This window comes from Coenobita brevimanus, chromosome 95 (assembly GCF_032717465.1).
Source record: "Coenobita brevimanus isolate Jiangsu-jjx chromosome 95, ASM3271746v2, whole genome shotgun sequence".
Taxonomy (NCBI): Eukaryota; Metazoa; Arthropoda; class Malacostraca; order Decapoda; family Coenobitidae; genus Coenobita; species Coenobita brevimanus.
In genome coordinates, this window is record NC_137048.1 from 26,147,073 (window position 1) to 26,169,797 (window position 22,725).

A 22,725-nucleotide genomic window follows, 5' to 3' on the forward strand; every position below is an offset into this window, starting at 1 on the left:
TCGCAATGGAAGCCACACGTGCTCATTTTTTGTGAATAAACAGTGAATAAACTGCAATACCTCACCACTAGACCACACGGGAATTAACAGTGTTAAGAAATTAGAATTTAGAGTGCAAAGGCTTAACTGTGGAGTGCAAATTGGCAGTTGAAACTGGTGTGGTGCAGTTAAGAACAATGTGCAGTGTTAAACAATTATAACTCACAGTGCAAAGAACTAAGTGCAGCACAACACTGGATTACTGTATGTGCTTCAAGAGCATTTTTACCACTGCCAAAACCTTAGAAAAGCCAGCCACAAACGTGTTGTAAGTACCCTGGCTGAGGTACAGTCACTTCTAATTCCTCATTCTTTGGTTCCTTTTCAATTATTTCATGCTTTATCACGAAACTTAATGAATTTTTCATGAAACTTAAACATCTGACGGCATTGAAAAGCGACGAACAATGCGCACAGCAAAGTTAGAGGACCTCGATCGTCCTGTGTATGAGTGGTTCCAGAAAATGAGGTCTGAGGGCGTGTGCATTTCAGGTCCTCTGTTGATTGAAGAATTTCATGAGAAAATGAACATAGAAGAAAAGTGTGTCTTTTCAAGCGGTTAGTTAAGTCGCTTCAAAATTCGTCATGGAATAAGGTAGCTGGATATCAAGGGGGAACAGAAGTCTGCTGACACAATCTCTGCGGATGAATTCGTAAGCAAATTTAGTGCCCGTGTTTCTGAGGAGGTGTGTGGGGTGAAGAGAAGATGGAGGGGAGTGCAAGGAACAGTGTGGTGGAATGAAGAGGTGATACAGGCTGTGACACAAAAGAAGAAAGCAAACAATGAATGGATGAGAAATAGGGGCATGGAAGAAGTTGAGAGGCGGAAGAGAGAGTTATATGTAGAAAGGAAGAGAGAGATGAAAAGATTAGTAAGAGAGAGTAAGAAGAGAGTGGATGAGGAATTTGGAAGGAATTTGAGTGCACAGTGGAAGGACTGTAAGAAAATGTTTTGGAAGGAGGTGAAGAGAGTAAGACAGGGTGGCAGTGAAGTTAGGAGGGGAGTGAAAGATAAAAATGGTAGATGACTAGTGAAGAAGGGAGAAAAAGTGAGCAGATGGAGAGAACACTTTAAGGAATTGTTGAACATAGAGGATGGAGGTAATGCGAGCATAAGTGGCTGGGGAATGGCTGGGAGAAGGAGGGAGGTGAGAAGACAGGAAGAAATCAGTAGTATAGAAGTTGTGGAAGCAATGAAGAAAGTCAAATTTGGGAAAGCCCCAGGAATCGATGGAGTGTGTGGTGAAATGCTGAAGCATGGAGGAGTGATAGTAGTAGAATGAATGTGGAAGATGTGCAAATTGGCCTGGGAGGAAGGTAGAGTCCCAGAGGATTGGAAGTCTATCTATCTATCTATTGCCAGACACCATAATCCCTTAAGGGGTGGCCATTTGACTTTGAGTTATTTGTTTTAAGGGGAGGGGCACTAACCCTCCACCAACCCACTTGTTCACACGTAGGGAGCACGTATGGTTTGGTTATATGGTTACCACCCAGCGTTGTAAATGGTTTTTTGGCTTACAGGAAACCATTTGGCTTGTCACTCAATGTAAAGCCACCTGTAAAGGAAAGAAAAGCAATAAGAAGTGAAAGGAAAGATGCGAGATATAGGAAGAGAGGAGGGGAGGCACAGAAAAAGAATGATAAAGCCTAAGAAAGAAGTAGGCAGCACTACATCAGGAAAAGGGGAAAAAGAAGTGTGTGGTAATCACAGGGGCATTTGTCTTCGTAGTATATTAGGAAAAGTGTACGGTATGATACTTATTGACGGAGTTATGGAAAGAACAGAGGAATTAGTTGGAGAAGAACTGGGAGGCTTTAGGAAGGGAAGAGGTTGTGTAGATGTAGAGTAGGATACTTACTGACAGAGTTATGGAAAGAACAGAGGAATTAGTTGGAGAAGAACAGGGAGGCTTTAGGAAGGGAAGAGGTTGTGTAGATCGGATATTCATTCTTAGATCTTTAGTGGAAAAGTTTCTAGAGAAGGGAAAGAAGTTGTATGCGGCTTTCATGGATTTGGAGAAAGCATATGACAGAGTGGATAGACAACGATTTTGGAAAGTAGCCAAGAAACCATTTACAACGCTGGGTGGTAACCATATAACCAAACCATTCGTGCTCCCTACGTGTCAACAAGTGGGTTGGTGGAGGGTTAGTGCCCCTCCCCGTAAAACAAATAACTCAAGTCAAATGGCCACCCCTTACGGGATTATGGTGTCTGGCAATAGATGTCCATTATTGGTGTGAATAGGGTCTTAAATAGGTTTAAATAGGTGCTATGCATATCTGGTAGGGAGTTATTTAGGTGGCTTTCAAAGTTAGGCTGGGTTTGGGTCCTTAAGTACCAGTCCAGGAGCTAGGGGCCCACTTTCCGGACGGGACCACTTTCCAGACATGCCTTTGGCTCTATTACATCGGATAGTAGGGGGATTACTATACCGTATATATACAGTATATATATATATATACTGTACTGTATATTTATATACACACAGTATAAAGTAATCCCTCAAATATCCAGACGTCCCATATCTGGATATGCTTTGTATTCAAATGTTAGGTCTTGGCTCTATTATGTCTGCATCCGAAATGTTTGTCCGTATCTGAACACAGAGTTTCCGACATGGCCAGCATGATCAGGGATTTGGCACCCCTTTTAAACGTGGCAGCGTCCAGACTGACTCTATCGGATACTATTATGTGAAGCTAATGCAGGTAGTGAATGTTTTTGGAGTATCCGATAGAGCCAGGATTCCAGGGGCTTGAATATGAGTGAATGGAAGTGTGGCCCATTGGATTGGGCAAATTTGGGCTGTCTGGACACTGCTACTCCTCATCCTGCCCTAGGGTGGGATAAGAGGTCCAGATGATGATGATGATATATATATAAAGGTACTGTACTGAGAAAGTGAAGACAACATGGCTTAATAGGAAACTTTTGACCTATGTTAAGGTAAAAACAGAAAGTACAAGAGTACAAAATTCTGAAAAATGTAACTTCTTAACCCATTCCGTACCACAGTACAGTACTGTTTAGTGGTACCTACATACTGCACAAAAAAGTCTGTGGCACGTGGCAAAATCTGGGTGTGATATATGCATATTGTACCATGTTATTTGTCTTCTTAGTATAATAGGAAAAGTGTATGGTAGGATACTTATTGACAGAGTTAGAGAAAGAACATAGGAATTAGTTGGAGAAGAACAGGGAGGCTTTAGGAAGGGAAGAGCTTGTGTAGATCAGATATTCATTCTTAGATCTTTAGTGGAAAAGTTTCTAGAGAAGGGGAAGAAGTTGTATGCGGCTATCATGGATTTGGAGAAAGCATATGACAGGGTGGATAGACAAGGATTGTGGAAAGTATCAAGAATATATGGAGTAGATGGGAAGTTGTTGAATGCTGTGAAGAGTATGTATGATGGTGCTAAGGCTGCAGTGCGTGTGGATGGTGAACTAAGTGAATTTTTCTCTTTGAAAGTTGGGTTGAAACAGAGATGTGTCATGTCTCCATGGTTGTTCAATCTGTACATGGATGGGGTAATAAAAGAGGTACAAGGTAGGGCAGTGGATGTTGGAGTGGCCTTGGTGATAGAGGATAGTGTTTGGAAACTCCCTGTACTGTTGTTTGCAGATGATACTGTGTTGTTGAGTGAAGACGAAGAAGAGCTGCAAGGCTTGGTGGATGAGTTTGGGAGAGTGTGTGAGAAACGGAATCTATAGGTGAATGTAGGGAAAAGTAAAGTGATGGTCTTTGAGAGAGATGAAGTCAATGAATGTACAGCGAGGTTGGATGGTGAGGAATTGGAAAATGTGAATACATTTAAGTACTTGGGTAGTGTGATGAGTAAGGATGGAGGTTTGGAGGGTGAAGTGCTTGAAAGGGTACAGCAGGGAAGAAAGGTTCTTTGAATGCAGTGATAAGAAACAGGGAAGTGAGCATGGAAGTGAAAAAGTTACTACATGACAATATTGTGATACCAACTCTAACGTATGGAAGTGAAGCTTGGACGTTGTTGGAAGGACACAAGTCAAGAGTGAGAGCAGTGGAAATGAGTTATTTAAGAGGAGCCTGTGGAGTCACATGGAGAGACAGGCTGACGAATAAGGATATAAAGGAGCGTTGTGGTGTGGATGTGGATGTGATAGGAAGCGTTATGAGGAACACACTTGAGGTGGTTTGGCCATGTGGAGAGGATGGAGGGTGAAAGACTGACGAAGAGAGTGTATGTGAGTGAGGTGGAGGCTGAGGATGAGATGGAGGGATGGGGTGGAGAGGTATATGAGAGAGGGGGGTGTGGGTTGGGAGCAGGGCAGTGAAATGGCGGGCGACAGGGCAACGTGGAGGCGATTTGTTTGTGGCCACCCCAAACGGGATTGAGACGTCTGGCAATAGACAGATAGACAGATAGACCATGTTACTTGAATGATGTATTGCAGGTGTCTCAGGATATGCTATTGTGTCTATATGAATAATATGATACCCATGTTCGTTGACATCAGCACCAAAATCATGGATAAATACACGTACTGTACCACGATGTCGTGATACACCATAGTAAAGATGGGGTTAAGGGTTTGAGAGACGCAGCCAAAACAATGGCTCAATGCCGTTCTGACACGAAGTGATTAGTCTATTTATCTACGGTATCTATCCATAGTCAGACACCTTAATCCCGTAGGGGGTTGCCACAAACATATTGCTCCCATGTCACCCTGTCCCCTGCCATTTCAATGTCCTACCCCCAGCTCACACACCTCTCTCTCATATACCTCTCCACTCCTTCCCTCCACCTCATCCTTGGTCTCCCTCTCCCTCTCCTCCCCTCCGACTCATTCACTTCCACTCTCCTCATTAGTCTATTGTTCTCCATCCTCTCCACATGACTAAACCATCTCAATGTATTTCTCCTGATGCTTTATTAGGTTAGATGTGAGAGAGCTGTCTCGAGGTATGAAGGAAGTCACACATGTACCACTCAACACCCTGCTGCAACCAAGGGGACAATCCATGGAGAAATGGGAAGATATGGGGATTGCCAAGTCTCACAGAGACCAATAACATCTGGGGTGAAGTCCGCTATCATATGTTTCAAATTGGAAGTGCCCCAAGAAAGGGATCTGGCAATCCAAAAGAAAAATCTGCAGAAAGGTGGAGGAGCTATCACTGGGAAAAGCGGAGGGAGAGGAGTCAGGGCAAGATGCTGACAAAGACGTCGGCAAAAGACTGTCCATTACGATACATGCATAATGCTGTGAACAGGAGGTCCACAAAGAGTCAGAGAAAGGGGGCACTTGATGAGTTGGCAGGTGGGGGAGCTCAGGAGGCTGCTATTAATACAGGTTATGTGGCAGACCATCCAGGGCAAAACCTGTCACACGAGAGCTGGGGGTACAGTATGCAGCTCAGATGGAACAAAGGCAAGATTACAAACCACAGACGAAAGAGATTTGGCTGGCAAAGCTCAACTAAGTTAATGGGCTGGATGGAAGGACCAGAGGGGTTCCGTTTCGTGTGGAGGATTGAGGTCCAAGCAGGGTGACAATGGTGGCATCTGGGCTTGGAAGCAGGATCAGAATGAAGCAGCACTGCCGACTGGGATGCTTGGTGGGAGGGCACAGCAACCATGTTGCCAGCCTCTGTGAATCCAGCTGCATACTCACTACCTGAGGCACTAACAAGGTCATCCAATGATGAAAAATGGTTGCTGACCACTGCTGCATAAGTTATGCCATCTTGGACAGGTCGGCATGTCCGACTGGGAACAGCAGGTGATGCCAGGGAAGCTGAGCTGGGAGGGGTGCGCCTGGACATAGGTTGAGGGCACGCACATGGTGTTGATGACAGGCAGGGATGAAGGGTTGGCTCTGGCAACAGCATCAATGGCAAGTGCCTGTTGATAAACTGGGCAAGTGTGGGTAAACAAATGGGTGTGCACTCCTGCAGAAAAAGCAGTAGAGGTCATGGGAACATAGCTCATCACACTGGGACTTACTGGAAACTATGTTCCTGCACTGAGAGGATCAAACAGTGTTTTACGGGGGAATGTGCAATGCCCAAAGTGATGGCAAGTAGGCTACAACATGTCAGGATATGAAACACATAGGTCCCTACAGAGTAGCAGGAATGGCCAAATATAACCTTCTCCAGCAAGGCACCCCTGATTTTGCGCTGCACCACATGAGCTGCCACCTCAACCCCACCTCCATGAAGGTGAATCATGAAATGGGCGACCAGCAGCTGGGAGGAACAATTGCCTTGCTGAGACAATGAAGCACTGGAAGGTGAGCGAGCCGACCAGCATCTGACAGTCCAGTCCCCTAGTGCAGGTGGCACAGCCACGGTGGCCATGTCATCTGAAAACAAACAGAACCTAAAAGCTGACCCCTTTCCCAAAACCTAATGTGAACCGTCAATACAATACTTAACCCCTAAAGACCGCAGATCTCCCACCCTGACTATCCCCCAGCAGCATTTTAGGTCTGATTTTGCAACTTTCAACAAGGTAAATTTTGGTCTCATAAATTTCACCCCTGAAAATGTATATTTCACACTCATATGTCTAATGGCTACTGCACTATCGACCGTCAAAGATGAAGAGAGTCACCGCTCGAGTAAGAATTAAAACAGGAAAATTTGGGGAAAAAAACAGGTATATTATTTCTACCACATAACCTTACATCACTAAAATCAAAATGAATAATGTGGCTAGGCATGAAACGAGTTGAAGGAATGAACAGGAACATATCAAAAACAATAATAATAATTTTTACACAAGATAAATATATACCGTACAGTAACGATATATTCAGCCTGCCTACGATTGTCAGTACAGTATTTGGACTTTACGTAAGAGGATCCAAAAATGACGACCGTCAGACATCGGTCTTTAGGGGTTAAACAAAGGAGACCTGTTGATGACATCTGACAAACACTGGGTGTTTGAAAAACAGGAATGTCACCAACAGACCCTGAACGTACATAAGCTCTGGGTATTACCACCAATTTTGTCATTAGGACAGGAGGGTTGAAACCACTTCTCAGGAACACAACCCTCATCACTAGCAGCAGAAGGCATCCTCACCTTTCTAGGAGCCGTGTCTACTCCACTGGCAGGGATGAATTCCATTTGAGCATCCTAGTACCTGAGACCAGTCATGGAGGACTCCATAGCAAGCCTCATGCCAGTCTACACACACTAGAGAGAGAAAAAAAAAAAAAAAAAAAAAAAGGGACTATTGTGGCAGCACAGCACAAGCCAATGCAATAGATTGTGGTGGTACAAAAACTGTGGGCTGCACTCAACACCAAGATGGTGAAAGACAACCAAGAAGCACATGCCCAACGACCACAGAGTCTTGGAAGAGTCTCTAAGAAAACACATGCAAAAGTGATTAAAATGAAACAAATGGTGAAGTAATGATGAAAATTAAATAGCTGGTGGTAAATACTGCAATAACTTTCCTTACCCCAATAAGGTATTACAGGCTATTTCAAATATAAAAAAAAAAAATAAGTACCACTAAAGGAAATAACACACCTTACTTGACTCTGGTTAGCCAACGAACAACAGTTGAACTAATATTCCTCCCTTCGTGGAAAACAGTCGGATCACTGTTTAATGATTTTGTACACTGCAACTAACATTCAACAACATGCTTATAAGTGCCATATAATTTTACAAAAAGAAAAAAAAAAAAAAAAAGCAAACTCTTAGGAATTCTTTATCGTGTTACTAAGTTACGATTCAACAACTCGGCCAGTTTCAACGTGTAACCATTCAACCCTTTTATCAACGATCATAGCAGACTTATCGGTGTATCACGACTTTCAGGATTTCTTGACATTACGGAAAACAAGTTTTAAAATAACATCATGCAGTATTTACCTCCAAAAACGTAAGAAACGAGTAAGAACTTCAGCTACATTCCACCGTGTCCGCCACTTGTAAGTTCATTAGGAAAGGAAAGTTCGGGATCTTTCAAGGTTTGATTGATTAGCTTAGATATACTGAGGCTATCTATCTATATTTTATCAACACTCCTGTGTCTAATGTAAAAAAAATAATATCAACAAGGTAAAGTTTAGATAATACAATTTTTCGTAAGAGTAGGAGCCGAAGTAATAATCAGCCAAAATCTTTTGGTAACAGGCGGGAAAAGGTTTACAAAAACATAAACAAGGAAGAAGAAGAGGAGGAGGCTGTCAAGGGAAAACTATATAAGATTGTCAGGCTCATTCCTGCTTGCTTTCAGCATTATCCTTCCCTTGAACGCTGAGTCTTGAACTGAATGGTGAGTAAAGAATGTAAATAGCAAAAAATCCACGAAGTAATGTTACATTACATCACGTCCCTGTGTCGGTAACTTTGCACGTCACTCCGTGCATACGACATCGGTACATGCAGTTATTACCGTGGGAAATTTTATTGTAAGCCTGCCTACTGTCATTCATTTTTCTGAGGAGAGATGAGTCCTGTTCACTGTTATATCACTATACAGTCACTAATTGTGCATACTTCAACAGAGAGTCCTTCGGTAGACCATATACAATACTTCGTAAACTTCTATCCAGTCGTTTTGGTAGGCAGTGATAATCAGTTATGACCACTTCCACTGCAGTAATCCATAAGTTGAAAAAGAATCGAAAGTGTAAGCTTAGAGTTGGAATGGGAAAATATTACAAGTTAGTGGAATAAAACTGTTCAGGTTTTCTGGTCGTGAGAGTTAATGTGCCAATTAAAGCTTCTTCAGACGAACATCTCGGCTCTGCAGTTGCTTCGCATTAGGTAAAAGACAAGTACTCAGGCCATTGGGAACCTTGACGTACGTATTATGACTCCTTTGTGTCTTACTCCAGGGGTAACTAATGCTTTAGAAGAAATTAATCGCTTGCCTTGACGACTTCGTAAAGCGTGCGTTATGAAAATAATAATAATAATATTTTTATCTGTAATGATTGAATGAACATTCTGTTGCCAGGCGACAAAGGCTATACGACACTTAACGTCTATCTATCTATCTATTGCCGGACGCCTCAATCCCGTTTGGGGTGACCACAAACAAATCGCCTCCAATTCGCCCTGTCCCCCGCCATTTCACTGCCCTGCTCCCAACTCACACCCCCCTCTCTCATATACCTCTCCACCCCATCCCTCCATCTCATCCTCGGCCTCCCCCTCCCTCTTCCCCCCTCCACCTCACTCACATACACTCTCTTCGTCAGTCTTTCACCCTCCATCCTCTCCACATGGCCAAACCACCTCAGTGTGTTCCTCATAACGCTTCCTATCACATCCACATCCACACCACAACGCTCCTTTATATCCTCATTCGTCAGCCTGTCTCTCCACGTGACTCCACAGGCTCCTCTTAAATAACTCATTTCCACTGCTCTCACTCTTGACTTGTGTCCTTCCAACAATGTCCAAGCTTCACTTCCGTACGTTAGAGTTGGTATCACAATACTGTCATGTAGTAACTTTTTCACTTCCATGCTCACTTCCCTGTTTCTTATCACTGCTTTCAAAGAACCAGCAACCTTTCTTCCCTGTTGTACCCTTTCAAGCACTTCACCCTCCAAACCTCCATCCTTACTCATCACACTACCCAAGTACTTAAACGTACTCACATTTTCCAATTCCTCACCATCCAACCTCGCTGTACATTCACTAACTTCACCTCTCTCAAAGACCATCACTTTACTCTTCCCTAAAAAGATATGATACACAAGGAGAGGGGTAAAGTTAACTAAATGAGATTCACAACATAGACAAGTGGAGGTGATTTATATACTGGAAAGGACTTTAATGTGATTGGGAAAGGACATAAGTAATGTAAAAGGAGGGAGATTCACTTAGAACATCGCTGATGTTAGAGGAGCCAAGTATTGAAAATAAGTTTTGTTGTCCGCTATCGACCAAAAAACAGTGTAGACGTATGTGGGAGACACTGAGATGTGACTGACAGTGTGAATAAATGGGGGTTAATCGCTGGTCACGAGGTGACCGTGGGTAAGTCGAGTATGGCGTATTTGAACACGAGCAAGAGCAGCTTTCCAGTAGGCTGCTGCTTTTGCGTCTGGGAGGACCATGGAGAAACAAATGGTTTTACAGAATAAAAGTGTTGTGTGTGGCTTGTGACCAGAGGGACTGCCACTTTTGTAACAGCAAGGTTTTAAACACATGGAAAAGATCTGAACATGGAAATTGGTAGGAGACGAAAGTGTGAAGGGAAATGGATGACTGGGCAAGGAAGTTTACATTTTCATTATCTGAGATGGCTGTATGTCCAGAAACTCAGCAAAACTGGACAAGTATGTGACGTACAGACAAGTAGACCAGTCACACTTGGATCTGCAGTAGGAAAGAATGAATGCAAAGGGTAGAATGAAGGAGCTGGAGGACACTAAAGAAGTCGGGAAGAATGGTACATGAAGAGACAGGTGAAGTGTTAAGTTGACACAGGGTAAAAATAAAGGCATAGAGTTCAGCTGTCAGTACACTTGGAATTGATGGTAGATGGTACTGATGAGAGGTGGAGGGGAAGAGAACAGCACAGCCTGTTATATTAGACGTCCTGGACCCATCTTTATGGACGGTAATCGTAGAGGAGTGCGTAGACAAGTGTGTAAGAAATAGAGCGAAGTAAAATAGGAGATGGGGTGACTGAGTAGGATAAATAAACGAGCAAATAGAGGGACACGGTAAAAGCCGTGGAAGATAAAGGAAGGGACGGAAGAGGAGGATACTAGGTAGTGATAAGGAGGAGGAAACTAGCAATGATTGCATTAAGAGGATACTAGGTAATGATAAGGAGGAGGAAACTAGGAAGAACTGCATTCTCACAAGGAAAGGGGGGATAGACGAGATCTAGAAGAAGAAAAGGGAAGAAAGAAGCGACAGTGGAAGAAAAAGGCTTTTCAAAATGAGCTGAGACAAAGACACGGATCCAAGGTGAGGGGGGAGGGGGCAGAAAGGTCCCCGTACCCATCAAGTCCCAGTTGTGTTGTTTCCGAAGCCTCCCTCCCCCACATGGCGACAGCAGGTAAGGAAATAGGGTGGATGAAACTGATATGAACAGAATAACTAAACTCTAGCACTAGGCAACGGAGGCCAGGTGACGCTAATTCTGAATTATGGGAGTACGAAGAAAAGAAATGCAACTATTAAGTATCTAAAAAAGAATTAGGCATACTTGAGAGAGAGAGAGAGAGAGAGAGAGAGAGAGAGAGAGAGAGACCTCAGAAGGATAAGGCACAATAAACACCTAGCGCGAGGCAGCAGCGACCAAGTGGCACAAAGGCAGCATTAAAACTTGGGTGAACAGTTAAAATGGGATAAGCATAATGTAAGACGGAACATTAACGCAGCTTGTAAAAATTATATAACAAATATGAAACTGCACTAAACGACCCGGGATAAAAACATAAATCATATGGAAGAAAGATGTCTAAGGAAGAGCAGGAAATGAGTAACAGAAAAGAAAGGGGCTTCTCCAAGAATATCATCAGGACAAAGGGGGATGGTTAAGGAGACACAAAAGGAAAACCACAACGACAAGCATCAGCACAGAGAGGGCAAACACGTAGGACATACCCAGTTGAAAGATGAACGTATGCAATGGGAAAAAGGGGGAAAGGGAATTGCCAGACATCAAATATCCATGGATGAATCTGATATGGCCAATCCGTAAACGGGCTGTTCACGTTTTCCACAATCAGTTGCGATGGTATGCATTAGACCAAGGCATCGCAGAGGGCATTAGTGCACGAAGCTTATTGGAGGTGGTTAAAGTCCAACAGAACTGTCACTACTGAAATAACAAAATGAGCACCACGGAGAAAAACCTGAAATTAGTACAGAATACAAGGAAGAGGATTCCATCGAAATGGCAGGTCGAGCTAAAATATATTAACTTATGTCCAAATACAAAAGTGAAATGGTAAAAAAGGAGATGCTAGGGAGCCTCGACACCCGACGACAATTCAGAGCCTAGGAGACTGGGTCAGGGCGTTCACTTCCAAGCCAGATGGCTTTGATCTGCGTCCAACTCTTTTACCCGTGAGATTCTCTCCATCCTAGGGCATTTTCCTTGTTCTGTTGCTTCCCATTCGTCGATTCTGGGCTGCATTCCTAGACACACCAGATATAACCCAGTTGACATAAACTAGTCGGACAGGCCAGTCATTGCCCGTTGACAAAAACTAGTCAGGCTGCTTCAGTCCTAGACAGACCGGTTATTGCGCTATTGGCAGAAATTAGTCAGTCTACTTCAGTCCTAGAAAGTCCGTTTATTGCCCTGTTGCCAGAAACTACCCCGCCTACTTCGGTCCTAGATAGATAAGTTATTGGTCATTGGACATAAACTAGTCGACGTACTTCAATCCTAGACAGACAGGATATTGCCTGGTCGACGTAGTGTAGGTTGTCTACTGCAGCCCTAGACAGATCTGTTATTTGTCCGTTGACATAAAGTCGTTAAGCCCGGTGCAGTACTTGACTCGCTGATTATTTCCTTTTGTATATTGGGGAGCTGGTGGTGTATTGTTCAGTATTTCCAGCACTCAGTCGGAAGACGTGAAGTTTGCTTCTCTGTTGACTAGCTTTGTTTGCTGTTTTCCTCCTCCAATCTGCAGTACAGCTGAGGACCTGGAGTTACCCTGGCACATGTTTGTGTTCTAGGGTAATCTTTGGGAATGAGAAGGTCTTTTTCGTCCCGTGGATTTGGCAGACAAATGTTTTGCATCTTGTTCTTCTTCACATGTCCCTGAGGTCTAAACGTTTCTTTTCTTGATCCGTGATGGCAATATACGTGTTCCTTAAGTCTTCACTATTGACTGACTGCCTGTAGGTACCGGTCTTTTGTTTGACACCACAGTCTAACCTTTGTACTGGGAGTCGATCGACTTGGAATTGTTGTTCTTCCTTGCTTCTGTGAGGGCTAACGACATGTGAGTCTTGCCTCCTTTTATCTTCGTATTTTTAGCTTCCTAAAGTTGCGACATATACTCTTCTTCCTGTGTGTGTATGTATGTATGTGTGTGTGTGTGTGTGTGTGTGTGTGTGTGTGTGTGTGTGTGTGTGTGTGTGTGTGTGTGTGTGTGTGTGTGTGTGTGTGTGTGTGTTGTTTACCCTCTCTCAGAATGGTTTGTTAAGTAAGAAACCATATCCGGTATCTGATGTGACACCTCATCCATCGTATCACACCAGCACTGACTACTTATGAAATGGACAGGTTTTTGACCAGGCAGTTTGTGTCAGAGCACATGACAGGTTAGTGTAGTTGTGATGGATCGGGGGAAGGGTCATCTGCATCAGTGTTGATTTAGAGGACAGAAAGAGGAACAAGTAACCTGCGCCAAACAGGGGCGACTCGGTGGCTCGGTCGGTTTAGAGTTGACCCCACAATTGGAGAACCCTCTGAATGCTGCGTTCGAGCCCCACCGATTACCACTGAGTATGTGTGGTGGATGCTTACTAGCTAGAGCCTTGTCCACAACAATCAAATACCCAAACCTACACCATGCCATCGTCTACTTCAAATGTCTTGTTTCACCATAAGTGCGTTGTATCTGTCCTGCCCTCCTCCTAACCCCCCTATGACTTTACCGTCCTTCTACCCCGTACGACTATACTCAAACGCTGTTTTCTATTTCCTCCACTGTATCTCCTTTACCAAATCTCTTCGCTTCTCACTAACTACCCTAGTAAAAAAAAAAAAAAAAAACTACAGCAGTGAGAAAGGGTCAGGTTCAGGAATGCGAGAGCGTGGGGGAGTGGTGGAAGTGTTTGGTAGACCCTTATAGGGTCTCTAATGTTTGGGTGCTGCGGGGGAGGGGGGTGAGGGGTGGACAGCAGCAGTGAGGGATCAGGGTTAGGGAATATGGAGGGACTGGTGAATAAGGATTGGTGTTGGGGTGGGGGGACAGGTACATTAGTAAGGTGCCGTAGAAACAAGCCAAGTATTTTAATCCACACCGAAAAGGAGTGTCAGGGTCATCGTTAGGAGTGTGGGGGAATGGTGGAGGCGTAGCCAGAGGGATGGCCGGACTAGCACTAACCACCCATGAAACATGTTTGGCATACCCAGATTTCCAGGGGATAATCGCACCCTCCCCTAAAGTTTTCTTCTTGGGCCACCTAGCGGTTTGGTCCGTAAGTATTGGCTTCATGTTTGGAGGACACTCAGTCGTGAATCCGGACCCCCTGGTTGCTGTTGCGTTGGTGGGGTGGACACCCAGAAGCTGATGCCTATCAAAAAAGAAAAAAAAAAAAACACTAATACCAGTCCTGTATAAGGCAGCCCTAGAATGTAGGCTATTAAGTACGGGCGGTGGGTCTTAGCGCCGAAATGGTGAGATGTGGAGGTGAAGTACGTTGAAGGGCAGCTGGGACTCAGGGACCAGGCTTTTAAGCCCCCCCCAAAAAAAATCCAAACCAGCACCATACCAGTATCTTCTCTTTCAGATCTCGTGCCTTGTACCTGATATACCTTCCTCCTCCTAACCCACTATGACTTAATCTTTAGAGACTGGCAGTGATGGGGTTCAGAGTAAGACCAGGCAACTGTTGGGTGAAATGCTGGTAGTGGAAAGATTCATTGTGTCAGCTCCATATGTATGGTCATCCTGGGGGTGCATACATAAGGTCTCTGACAGTGTAGGGCTGACCATCCTCACTTCTCTGCTTGGCCTCAGTTCGCACTGTGTGCTCTTTGTAGCAAGTTCAGAGATTGTGCAGGGCCCCTTCAGCCAGAGGACGTCTTTTATTTTCTTCATGTCCCTCCAGATGATTTATTCTTCTCGGAAAACACCTCGTATACAAGAGGATAATGAAGACTTTAACCTTCCCTCCCAAAGAGTCTATCCAGATTTGAAACTACAGTCGACTTGTTCTCATCAAATGGAGCCAGGCCACTACCACAGCTAGATTATTTACTTGTGGGTGCATGAAATTTGATGAGGTGTGGTAGGAATACAAGCGGGGCACGTGTCACCCAAACCGAATCTAGCTTGTAACTGAGGAGGACTGAGTGAATCCTGATTTAAGCGTAGCTAATTGTACTCAACCAGCTCTTTTTAAGGATACCTCTGATGAATGAATGTTGGGAGGGGGGAGGGGAGCTTGTAGCAAAATGTTCTGATTGATGATGTCTGAAGGTGGGACGTTGTCAAAGAGGGTCTGGTAATGTTTGTGTGGTGATTATTTTATGTGTCTATAGTTGTGTTGTGTGGCTCTGTCATGCAATGACAGAGATGCTATGAGTTGGTACAGGCTGCCATGTAGAACTGTGCACCATTATTACCAAGAGTCTGGTGCAGCCAGTGATGATGTGTACAGCGTTGTTCTTTGTGGTCTGCAGGGTATTGTAGTGGGTGTTAGATGGGATAGGAACCCATGCCAGGGAAGCATAGGACAACGTTATAGATCTAATACATTGTTCGCAGAGTGGGGGGAGTTTATATTTTTGTTGTTAGCTGAAGTAAAGTGCAAGAGTTGTCCCGATCATGAGAGGGTTAATGGGAACAGTCCCAAATTCCTATACTCACTCTAGGCTGAATAACATCCTACGGCGTTAACCGTGATAAAATACTAGGGTTAACTGGGATAGAATACTAGAGTTGACTGGGATAGAATACTAGGTTAACTGGGGTAAAATACTAGGGTTAACTGGGATAAAATACTTGGGTTAACAGGGACAGAATGCGAGAGTTGTCCTGACCAAAAAAATGGATAAGTGGTACCGGTAATAATATTCAGCCTCAAATGACTCACTTTCAGTCGAATAAAACTCCCTATGGTTAGCTGGAATAACATACGAGAGAAGGCGAAGATACGTCACTGATTGGAAGGGGTAAAGGTAATATGTAAATAAAAAAAAATGAATATAAATAAATAAATACATATATACATACGTGAATGAAAATAGAAATAGAGAAATGCGTATACTAAGACATGATAATTTCAGACATAGTTGTTCAGTAGATAATAAATTCTTCACCCTGGTCGACCCCACTCTTTGTCGTTCTCCGTATTCAGTGGTTAATTCAAACACCGGGATCACCACGCTCGTATTTTTAGCCATAAAGTGCGTTAATGTTTATGCATGGTCTTAAAGAAGAATACTAACAGTCGTCTGTTTTTCATACTGTAGGTTTAGATTGTCTTTTTGTTTATGTATGACGTCAAGGGATTCATACCCATGCTGGAAAGGCTTTTCTTTATGACGTCATAGGAATCAAATACTAGAATCACTATGCTCCCTCTGTCGTTGTATAACAACGTAAAGGCTGTATCAATCGTGTTTTTCATACCGTATTGGTAGACTGTCTTCAGTTTATGATGTAATGGGATTCAGACTTCAGTGGATTACCACCGCTCGCAGTTTCAGTAATATAGTGTATTACAGATGTTGCATGATTTAAAGTGGAGAGGCCAATATCAATCGCGGGTTTTTCAGACTGTTCTTAGAGGGTCTTTTGTTTACCTCAGGCTTCGTGGGTTGGCCGGTGATACGTTTGTCGGGGATTGTGAAAAAAGATATTTACTCTATTCTTTTGTTGTGAAGTGGCTGACTCGAGCGCACTCCACCTGTTTCTGTGTAGTGAGCTCTGACATATGTTGGCGCCAACCCGCACTCTTTGTCTTACTCAGGGTGGCGCACTTCCAACTCTGCACCATCATCCTACCTATCCTCTATAGTGTCTTTATATAAAGTCAGTCTACAGCTTAACAAAGCAGAATCATGAGTTGGAAGGTCAGGAGTGGGTAACATCAGCAGTCATTGGCTAGGTTGTTGTCAGTTTTCAAGGGAACCCAACTTTACGCGCTCTCCATACTCCAATCAATAAAGATGGCGGGAATTCCAGTGGTGCCACGTCTTTTCATAATAGTTTTACTACAACCCCCGTACAATTATATTCTGTTACTTCATCAATAAGAAAAGTTTTTCGGCATTACACCATCTTAACATCAGGGGACGAAGGATGTAGCGGAGGGAAGTGGACGCATTTAAGAGTAGAAAACTTGGGACGCGATTCCAGACTTGGCACATCGATTCCCGACCTGCGCATGAGCCCATCCGAAGGGAATCGCTATGCCATTCCAACTTGTGGATGCCTCAGTGCTCTGGTAACTCTTGTGGGGAGAGAATCGTTGCCTGCCATTGTCACTTGTTCAATGACATCAAGCTTTATGCATTCTGGATAACTGGAGCATTCCTTAAGCATTTCCTACTAAAAGTCATTCCCGTGTGGAGCTGTTGGTTGCAGTAAATCCATATCGTGTGCCGTACAGTGAAAGAAAGTTGTAATAATAATGTTGATCACCTGTAAGATGAAGTGAATACATATCTGTATATCAACGTTGGTGTGAGAGGTGAAATCTTGGTGAAATTTCCCGTAGACTCCGCATCGCTACAAGGTAAGTCGATAAAGCCATTGATCAACTATTAATGCAAGTTCGATAGTCTGTAAGAGTATGTGTGCGTGTGTGTGTGTAGTCTTTCACTGCCGCGTCTATTCCTCTGTACACTACGTGTGTATATGTGTGTATCTGTTTGTGTGTGTGTATAGGGTATTATAAGAGCATGTATGTGTATGTCTCGAAGATTGTGTGTGCATGTGTGTGGAAATTGTGCGTTTGTGCGTGTGTATGCGTATGTTTGTGTGTATGGGTGGTGGTACAAGCATGCATGGCATGTGCCTGTATCGTTATTACATTTTGTGCGCAGTTAACGTTTGTTTGATGTTAGTGTGTGTGCGCAATCGAGAATCCGTACAACCAGGAGTACACGCAATATGCACGGTCTGTATACACGTTTGGCTACACAGTCCGAGGTTATCGAAAATATTAAGGTCTTCAACATAATGTTCCTTATAATAATTTTTGCTTCCTTAAAATAATCTTACTGAGTTTAAGAGACTTTTAGTACTTGAGAGGTCAGCTTAAACCTTCAGTAACCCGTTCAGCACTAAAAATCTCTCCAAAAATACATAAACTCGTCCGATCGGTAGCTAGAATAAAATATATACTCGTAGTATTGAAAAAGATAACAGATACAGTCATGAAATTCGGATATGAGGGAAAACTAACCCCTTCGCGGTCGCGGCTTCTCTTCTTCGATTCCAGCTAACGCCAGACGATTTTAATCAGCTGCGAGTGAGTCGTGGGAACCCGAGGGTATGAATACTGATATCAATAATTCTCTCATGATCGTAACAATTCTTATTCAGGTGAGTGAGCAACAGGAGCCTGAGGGTGTGGACGCGCGTGAAATTCAGACTGGGAGAGAAACCCAAGTACAATACGGAACCCGCCTTTAACGCAGCGTGGAGCCGCACCCATATTCCATGCCATTATTCCCTTTACCTAGTACTGTACAGTGTTCCAGCCAACGCCAGACGGTTTAATTCATCTGGGAGTAAGTGCGGACGTCCGAGAATTTAATAATGCCACCATTAGCTCTCATATATTCAAGACAACTCTAATATTATTCTCTGTTCCAGCTAACGCCAGACGATCTGTTCATCTGAGAGTAAATCACAGGACCCTGTCACCATTAACTCATTGGTGCCCAGGGCCCTGTAAAAGGAGAGAATGAGGCATATTCAAAAAGTTAATGAAGGGGAAACCCTAGGGTACGGACCTGTGAGCTGTGCGACTATGCGTCGATAAGCGGAAGGCGGTATGCTCCATCAAAATCCCTCACACAGGAATCCCGGGCACTAATGTGCTTACCTCTTCGTGGTCGGAACAGCTTTTCTATTCTGTTCCAGCTGACACCACACGATCTGATTCAGCTAAGACTATAACAGCCTGAGAGACATAGTTATGATACGTACCGTCAGTCCTTTCATGGCCGGGACAGTGCGGTTCTTTATTATGCCGAACACTAGACGGATTTATTTAGCTTATAGTGAATTATAAAAGCCTGAGTGTTAATATTGTCACATTAACCTTTTCATGGTCAAAACAACTCTAGTACTGTATTCCAGGTAACCGCAAACCATTTTATTATACTGAGAGTAAATCACAGGAGCCTTAATGTTAATATTAACACCACTAAACCTTTCATCGTCAGGATTACTCTTGCATCTTATCGTAGCCAATGGCAGACAATTTTATTAGTTAAGAATGAGTCATAAGTGCCTGGGTTTGCAGCTACCGTCATCATTAACACTGTCATGGTCGGGACAACTCTTGTAGGCTAACTCAGTCCCAGCTAGTGCCAGACGATTTTCCATTGATGAAAGTTCATCAGAAGAGCCTGAGTGTCATGCAGGCAACAGTTAAACAATAGTAGTTTATTGCATGGATTTTTGAATTATCATAAAACCTCGTATATTCCAGAAATATTCATTACTTTTTATTTTTCTATTTGGAGTGGGGAACTGTTCCAGCAACGAAACTATCCCACAGACATATAATCGCCCTAAGCAACTCATGGTCTGAAAACGATTGAAAGTTACCATAATTCGGTTAATAAGCCAAACCTTTACTCTCCCCCCAAATAATAATAATAATAATAATAATAGTAATAATAATCATCATAATAATAATAATAAATAATAATACTAACAACAGAAGTAAAAGTAAAACAAGAAGTATCATGAGGAGAGAGCAGTACCCCCATCCACCATCTGGTCTAAGGCTGAACACTTGACTTTGCCACGTGACCTTAACCTTTGACAGATTGCTCTTAAAATCAAATTCCTTTATCTTTGCCGTGCCCTGAACCCATTGACAAAATTTGGTCTAAATCTAATAACAACTTTAAATTGACCTTGCCGTGTGGCCTTGACCTTTGACCCATTGTTCTCAAAAGCAACAGGTTAAATCCTTGGCTAGTTCTCAGCTCTTCCACCAAGTTTGGCCAGGTCGGATCATATTTATTTATTTCTTTTTTTCCAGGCGGTGATTGATCTTTGACCTTGCCCTGTTATCCTGACGTTTGATTGATTTATTTTCAAAAATTAATCCCTTCGTTCTTGTCTTACCCTCAACTCTGCCACTAAGTTTGGTGAAATTTGATTAATGGAGGTTCAGGTTTTCCTTTGTTAGGCAACATTTTGACCTACTACTGTGATTTTGACGCTTAACATATTGGTCTAAAACATTTGGTTTATTCTTTGGCTGACCCTCAACACTTCTACTAAGTTTGATTAAAATCGGATGAAAACTTTATTTTTCACACACACACACACACACACACACACACACACACACACACACACACACACACACACACACACACACACTTCGAGTAAAGCACAATATCCGCCCTCGCCTCTCGAACGCATCAGTAATGACCAGTTGCGGGAAAATTTATGTTTGCGTGGACTCCTAACGACCAGACAGGAAAGCAGAGAACCAGGGAGAACGGTACATAGACGCGAGGAACTCATAGTCTTCCAAAAACGATTGAAAGTTGCCGTAAATTCATTCCTTAAAAGAGAGAGAGAGAGAGAGAGAGAGAGAGGGAGAGAGAGAGACGAGTAGTAGCCAGCTTCGTGGAAATGTGTGTTCGTTTGTATATTTATTTTGTTATGATTAAATAGGAAAGTTGAGAAACGGAGTGGGTGGTGCATAAACCCATGTAGCCCATAACTTTCCTAAAAATAAAACGATTGAAAGTTCCGATAACTAGATTCCTAAGCCCAAAGAAATCAAATACCATGATTTTTAAGAAAACGCTTAACATCCAGGTAGATGGTGAGATTTTGATGCTCGTCTGTACTTTCAACGATCAAAGTAGGCCCTAGCAACTCGTGGTCTTCTAAAAAAATAAAATGATAAAAAAAAGATTGAAAGTGTCTATAACTCGTTTCCAAAGTCAAAGGAGAGAAAAACCTTAGTTGTTAAAAGGAGCGTAATATCCAGTTGCCTGAAGTTTGTGTTCGTGTATACAGTCAGGAACGAACTTAGTCAACTACATCACTGCGTCTGCTTCACACTTAGTGCACATCCATCACTCCCCGCCTCCCTGACACATGATAAACAAAGAGAGGCATCTATGGGCAGGGAAACATATGTCTCTTATCTTAGGAATACTAGCCAGATAAGGGAGTAGAAGAGAGGAAATATTAAACGAACTCTTGCCACTGGCTGTGCGTTTTAACGATCAAATTGGACAGTAAAAAAAAAGGGGGGGGGGGTTTGGTGGGGAGGGTCCATGGATAACGGATGGGGGGTGTGGGGGTAGGGAGGGAGGAAGGGGAGGGGCCCATCTAGCCCTGTCATATTGCACCCACACACGCCATACCGAAACTACACAGAAGTAATGGCTGGTTGGAGAGAGAGAGAGAGAGAGAGAGAGAATCAACATTGGTAATTTTTCCTCACAACACTTAAAGCCTCTTCATTGCGGCGACAATTTTAAATTCTGTTGCTACTATAAGACGATTTTATTTAGCTCAAGGGAGGCTTTTCGCAGTGGAGGGGTTAGACATAGCATTCATAAAACCTTTCTCATCCAAAGGTCCTTCCTACCTTTCATAAAATCGTCTAGTGATTGAGTAGATGAGGACGTCATCGTAGTTAAGGGATTATGTTGAGGAAAATTTAATACAGATGGACTAAAATGTGTTTCTCTTCACTGCACTTGTACATAGGCTCGATGGCTGTACTTTAGACTCGTTGGCTTTGGAGGTTTGATATCCTGTCTTCCTGGTTACTTTGATTCTGATCTGGGACGTAATGGATGATATTTATGTAGTCCGCCCACCATTCACTCACTTTACGTAGTACAACTTTCGGGTGATTCTACCCTGAGTAACAAGACAAGATTGTTTTCTGTACCCCAGGAGACAGTTTCGTACGCTGAGTGGTAACCATATAATCAGGCGACGCCTGGTGATCTATTGGTCTAAGGTTTTCCAGCTCAATAGGTGTTTACATCGAGAAGGTGCCACTCAGGGAGATTAGATTGGTCACTCACGACATAAATTTTGGGACTAAGTAGACTAGCCCCGGACCCCTGCTACTGATGAGGCAAGAGAGAGAGAGAGAGAGAGAGAGAGAGAGAGAGGGACAGAATGATTGACAGACAGATATATATATATATATATATATATATATATATATATATATATATATATATATATATATATATATATATATATATATGTAAACTTTGCAGACATTGAAAAGTAGAGATAACACATAACATTGAGGTGTACTCAGCAAAAATAAATCACCAAGGAAGAAGTGCAACGAAGCCTCCCAAGCCAGTGAGAATACGGCCCTAAAGGAGAGTGATCGTACGAGGGATGGGAGTGGCAGCGGTGTGTGTGTGTGTGTGTGTGTGTGTGTGTGTGTGTGTGTGTGTGTGTGTGTATTGATTAACATATTCACCTCGCAAGTGAAAGGACAAGCGTTTAATTCTCTTGCTGGTCAGACTGGTGGGCTCATTCGGTTTCCCTCTTCTCCCTGCTCCCTCAGCAATACAACTGGGGACCTGGATATGACATTTGATGGTTGCAGATGGTATTCTAGGGGGAAGACTGAGACTTGGTAGAAACTGAGTGTCCTCCTGATCATCATATACTCGATTCAGACATTAATTTAAGCCTTTTTCTTCTTTAGTGATGACATTATTATTATTATTATTATTATTATTATTATTATTATTATTATTATTATTTATTAGTCTGGTGAATGAGGGGAATTCTTCATTGTTCCTACCTT